This window comes from Arachis hypogaea, chromosome 20, assembly GCF_003086295.3.
Source record: "Arachis hypogaea cultivar Tifrunner chromosome 20, arahy.Tifrunner.gnm2.J5K5, whole genome shotgun sequence".
In the NCBI taxonomy this organism is placed as follows: domain Eukaryota; kingdom Viridiplantae; phylum Streptophyta; class Magnoliopsida; order Fabales; family Fabaceae; genus Arachis; species Arachis hypogaea.
This window is the reverse complement of record NC_092055.1, coordinates 92,447,108-92,453,778: the sequence shown is the minus strand read 5'-3', so window position 1 is coordinate 92,453,778 and position 6,671 is coordinate 92,447,108.

Sequence of the window (6,671 nt, the reverse complement as noted above, 5' to 3'; positions counted from 1 at the left end):
TTCTAAAGTTTCAAGGAAACGGTTCAGTAACAACCATGTATCAAAAACCAGATCATTTAAAGTAAGCCAGGCTGAATTCAAGAGTGGATTCTATTTTTCACATTCTCAAGAAAATTAACTCAAATCAAATTTCCAACGGATTAAACTCGATCTCAAAGCTTTTAAAAGAATCAATTTCAAAAGCATTTCGTTTCACAAAGCCACACAACAGTCGAGTTAAACAAACACCCATAATCATACAAAACAACCAAACAATACATAGGATTGATACAATCACCAAATACACATCCTCACATCAGTACCCATATGTAATAATTCCAATATACAAAATATAGTTTTCGGAAAGTGCCCCTACCTCAAAACGCAAATCCTTAACCCAGACGCCTCATCAAGTCCTTTCCGCCTCAACCCGAATTGACGGCAACCAAAACCTCAGCTCCCAGCCACTTTCGCAATAACCATAGCAATACTATTCGCAACATATAATAATCAGGACTCGATCTCACGTTACCAAAACTCATATTCATTAACCAAACACAATCGAATACTAATGCGAGGCTTTTTCGAAACATAAGATACTTATTGTAATACGAAAACAAAGCAGCTACGATTTTGGAGAGGCCCAGCAACAGCTCCGGCGGCAGCCAGGAGCTCCGGTGGATCAACTATAAAAACCTCGCAGCGTTAAAACCTTCTCAAAATTCAAAAAGGCAGAAACCTCAATTAAAATCCTTACCGGCATACTTTTCCGGCGACGGCAGCAAGGTCTCAAGTGGCAGAAGCTCAGCCCGGAGCTTTAGCGGTGGTCCCGGAAGTCATAGAACCACTCCTGGCAGTCAGAAACAGGGCAAGCTCACCAAAACGGCAGCGACCAGAAACTTTGGCGGCAGCAGAGGAATTCCGGCGGCATGAATCCCTTTTCTGATGCGGCAACTCAATGGCGGACCGGCTTCCCCTCCACCGCGTTCTGTTCTTCCCACAGTGCTCTCTCCTCGCCGGCGACAGTGACGGAGGCAATGGCTTCACAGACGAGACCAGGCGCGGCGGTTTCAGACCCTCAGCCCCTTCTCACTCGCGTACCCTCTCTCTCCGTGTCTCAACTTCGACGGCGACTCCCGGTGGACCAACGGCGACGACGATAGCGCAGGCAGCTGCGGTGGCGCAAAGAGGCTGGCACCATGGTGCTGCAACTCGGGGATGGTGACTCGCGAGGATGACATTGACAGCTCCTTCTGGTGGTTGACCCTCCTCCCCTCAGCGGCATCAAGCGACGACGGCAAACCCCAGTGCCACCGGCGTAGATCCTTGCCTCATTCTCGGATCTCACTCCTCTTGTCCCTGCGCGACGCGATGGCGCGGTGGCAGTGATGCCCGTTGGCGTCGTCCTCCCCCTCTCCTCTCCTCCCAGTTTCTCTTCTCCCACCTTCTGTTTCTCCTTTCTTTCTTTCATGGAAAGGAAACGCTGCTGTTGAGTTAGAAAAAAGGGGATTTCGGCTGCAGCTGGGGCATGGGGAAGCAATGGGTTACCGGGTATGGTTTTCAAAGTTAGGGTCTTTTGAGGAAAATTAGGGTTAGGGGCATTTTAGTAATTTTCGATAAAATTGTGGACAACATAGTAATTGAAACCCAAATTAAATCCAACACTAATTATATATAGAAAATACTATTTGCTCATCAATTTCACAAATTATTTTCTGTAAAATGCCCAAATCAAAATAATTAGAGATAATATAATTAAACTCTTTATTTTTCAAAGTAGCAGTATTAATATTTAAAATATTACTTATCTAATCCAAATCATATAAAATCCTTATTATTTCATAACTATCAACTTTATAATTTAAATATAGAAAATAATCCAATAATTATAAAATTGAATAATAATCATAACTTATCTCAAGTTCAATAAATCAAAACTTGCCTTAATTATCCTTAATAAAATAATCTCTGAAATTAAGGCTATAAATAACTATATGATTTGAGACTTGATCATAATAAGACTTTTCAAAAGTTTTGGGTCTTACATCCTACCCACCTTATAAAAATTTTCGCCCTCGAAAATTGATACAAAATGAAAGAAATTCTATAACAGTTCACCCTTGAACAGATTTAAGGAAGAAACAAAATATCTCAAAATATAATCATATCTACGATTTTCAAATACTTTGATTGTCATAAGCATAAGGATGTAAAGGTAGGAGTGTGATTGCAAAGCAAACGTTACAAGATAGGCTCAAAGCAAAAGATGACACGGTTCAAACGTGTGATAGCAAGGCAAGGCGTCGAATGCTATAAAACAGGATGGGGTTAAAACGACGTGCTCAACATCCGCACGCTAATCTCATATCACCTCAAAGCTTCAACTTTCCAACTCCATCAAGCACCTTGCAATCCCCATAACCAATCATAAGCCTAACGACCGCAAACTCGTTCGCAAGGAACAAGACGCCCACAACTCATAACGTTGCACACCTACCACTTCAACTTCCGTATACACATATCACATCTTAAAGAACTAACGCATCGCGTTACTACGTCTACAAGTCGCACGTGATATCAAAACAATTCTCGAGTCTACTCAGAAGGATCCAAGATCTAGAACGGAGAAACAATTATCAAGGGTAATACTCATAGATTTGAGGAAATGTATCCAATTCCAGATAAACAAGGATGTCCAAGCAAAGAAGTTTGCTAGAAATAAATCGATTGACAACTCCAAAGATAACCCTTGGATCCAAGAAATTCAATAAGACCAATAAGAAGAGAACCAGCGCCTTAGTTCGAAACAAATTCAAGTTGAGTCAAAGAAGTAGGAGGTTTACAGAAAAGAATATCTCAAACCCAAGACAAAGCTCACAGAACTCGAGCATAATTAAAATACTTCCGAATACATTGTTCTTAAAAGAATCGAAAACTTGCAAAAATCACTTTACAGTCTGAAAGAGAAGTTAAACAACAATCATCCTTCAAGAGAGTAATAAGAGCATAAACATGGCTTTGCTTTAATTCAATTTCATGTTGAATTAGATTATGTAGAGTTTTCAAAACAAAATGCACACAAGTTTGGCTAAGAGCCCAAAATATTTTCTCAAATATGTTAGAAAGATAATTGGGTGCACAACCTAACCAAAAGCAATCATAAAACTCGGAAGAGAAATCAAATGCTTGTTCAAAATTTCCAAAAGTCCATATTCAAACAAGCGTGTATAAAAATTATAGCGAGGACGAAAGAGAAAGTTAAACTCTTTTTAGAAAAAGAGAATCCGAGGTAAAAGTTTGCTTATAAATTGGTAAGGGAAATAAGTGGTGCGTTACCAACGAACCGGTTTCCACTAAACAAGGAAGCTTTTCAAAACTTCATTTAAAATAGTGCATGCCAACGTTAAATTAACTTCGTCAAAATCGAGCAATGGTTTCAATCTCAATCGAGCAACAGAAAATAAATTCCATTTAGAATTTCTTCAAAGAGAATTCAAAACTTCCTTAAAAGTTCAAAACAAGACTCCAAAAGTATACTTGAAATCACCATCTCAAAAGGATATTCACGAAAATTAGGATGTATTTAAAAGGAGTCAAGCCACACAAGAAAAGATCTTAAATCAAGGTAGCTCAAATAATATCCACTAGGCATGATACATCAAACAAACTTTCAGTTGATTCAAAAGAATACAAAAGTCATAGGAAAAGACAACCCAATCATTAGTAATTTTTCAAAGATAAATCTTTGACTAAAGACTCTTGTAAAGACAATGAGATGATCATCGATGCACTATTTTGAAATGAATCAAACTAACTCACATAAGAATGGGATTCACAAGAGAGGACAAACTAAGATCAATGGTAATGTTCATAAGATGTAAAAGATTAGTTAAAAACAAGGTCAAGCATGACATTCATAGAGATGGAAAGCTTAAAAGAGACTCTAGTCCGCTCATAAGAAGAAAGCCATGAGTCCAATATTTTTAAAAGAACAACAATGGCATAAACCATATAGCATGCTAAATCAAACTCAATTCAAAATAAGTTAAGTAAAGCTTATCAAACGAAACTCAACTGGGACTAAAGTGATAAGTCCTTTCTTTTCAAAATTTTGAAAAATATCCAAATACATAATCAAATGAAGATGTGCATTGGAACTATAATAAAATTACTAGAAAGCCAAATTGTAATTTAAGGTAAATGCAGTTCCATAAACCAGTAAAAGCACAGGCGAGGTATTAGAAATAAATAGTTGTTAAACTGCATAAGAAATCTTCAAAGTTCATATATATATATATAGATAAGTATATATCTATCCAACAGCAATTTTCATAAAAATCTCAAAATTAGCTGTAATCACTGTCAAAGAAGAGGAAAACTGAACCAACAAGTTCTCTAAGAATGGACTCGGAATCCGAAGTTAAAATGAACAACGAATTAGGACAAGTTCGAAACCATATCAAAGAATACATGAATCAAGAAGAATTCAAACAGAGGAAGATAGATGCAACAAGGATTCCAAACAAGCATATGCAATTAAGATCAAACAAGAATGCATATGAATAGAGGAATAGAGTTGAAAAATCAAACTACTTTTCAAAAGGATTAGCAAACAAGAACTTCAAATTAGGACATGAAAGAACAGGTTGACTCGAACAGAATTCAAGACACACAACTGAATAGCCTCGAGAAATAGTTTCCAATGTTCCCAAAACCCACGATTCGCTTCACCCGAAACTCGTATAACATCTATGATAACCCATCAGTGCCTTCATATACATAATTCACTAGTATTAAGCCGGCCAAACTTAATACCAAGAATTATGCAATGCAAGACTAACAGCGTTAATCAATAGATCATCATGTGCATAAAGCTCTAATTCTCGTCATTCGACAAGACCTAATACATGACAAACGCTCAGAGTATGCAACTGAAGCATAGTCGGTCCATTCCTCAGGCTCTACAGGAAAGACCGCTCTGATACCATAATGTAACACCCTAACTACCAAAGCCCACGCTTCCGGCTGCGCAACTTTGATAGCTCGGACATTACGACGACTCTTATACTATATAATACTAAAATATGAGCCTGTTTAAAACTTTAAATCACAATACCAATCCAAAAAGAATACTTTCGTTCGATAACGTACATTCACAGAATACTATACAACTTACGAAAGCTCATAAAGAGTACATCCATATACACACACACACACACACACACACACACACACACACACACACACACACACACACATATATATATATATATATATATATATATATATATAAATAATATTACAAGCATTAGACAATACAATTCCTATCCCTCTTACAAAATGTATAAGGATAAAGGCGAGGGTACAATAAATAATCTAAAGCAATACAGAGCATCTCAACAACAACTAAATAAACTCTTCGTAACTTCTGCGCCCATATCCTGAAAGGGGAAAATGTAGGGGGGTGAGAACATCATCATCGAAAGGGTTCTCAGTAGAGGGTTTTTGGTAATTACTGTAATAGGATACGTGAAGATAAACCGTACAAGTGATTAATAACCGTCTCATGCCTCTTTTCAAAAACAACGGTTTACAATGAAAGTAAAGTCGGAAATCTTTTCTAAAAGAGGAACCATTCAATTCTCAAAACTCAAAAGCCTTTCAAAACGGTTTATCTATGCGAAACCAAAATAGCCTTTCATATTTTATTCCAAACCAGAAACACAAAACCGAAATCAACCATCGATTCATCTCATTCCAACCACGGCCCTAGGCCCAAACAAATCCAACCAGCAACCAATCACCACAGTCCAACAGAGTCCCAGTAGCAAACACAAATAGGAAGATGCAAGCACAAACAAACAGTTATTGCAAGTAGAATAATTAGCAGTTAATCACAAGTAGTCACAAAGGCAAACCAAGTACAATATGCACACCCAAACAATCTCACATAGATGCATATGATGCATGCCTGTCCCTAGTGGCTGATGATATCATCTGTCGGTTATAGAGCCAGCCCGACAAGTCCTGGTAGCTAACCATTGGACTGTCCCTCTGTCGTGCATCCCCAACTCGAGTTATACTCATCATAAACTTGATCATAATCATGATCCATATCATCACCCTCACTGGTGAATATTTACGGGGGCGAGCTCATCCGGGACTTTCACAGTGCCCGGTCACACTTACGACATAGGGTCAAAAGAGCTTCGAGTCTCAACCTAGAGCACGTGGTGGCTAGCCACTGCTTCCTCCCAGGAAACCCTCATCTCCGATAGTGAAAGTGCAAACATTCACAATTATCAATATCTCAGCATATATGCATTCATTCTCAGCCATGGATCAACATCCATCTCAGCCATCCGGCTCACGGTTCAATCCAGAACCAGCCAATATTGATAATCATACACAGCCATTCCGACTCACGGTTCGATCCAGAACTAGCCAATATTCATAATCATACACAGCCATTCCGGCCCATAATAAAAACAACACTTCCACCATTCAAAAATCATCAAATTCATAAAACCGGTATTTAAGCCATAAATCACTTTTCTCAAGTCATTTCACTTTGAAATCAAATTTCAACTCTTTTCAGCCTTGGCTTTAAAGATCTCATTTCTCAAATCATCTCAGGCTCATAAGCCACTTTTACTCAAGGTAAATTCCCCTTTTAAAAATAATGCCACTCT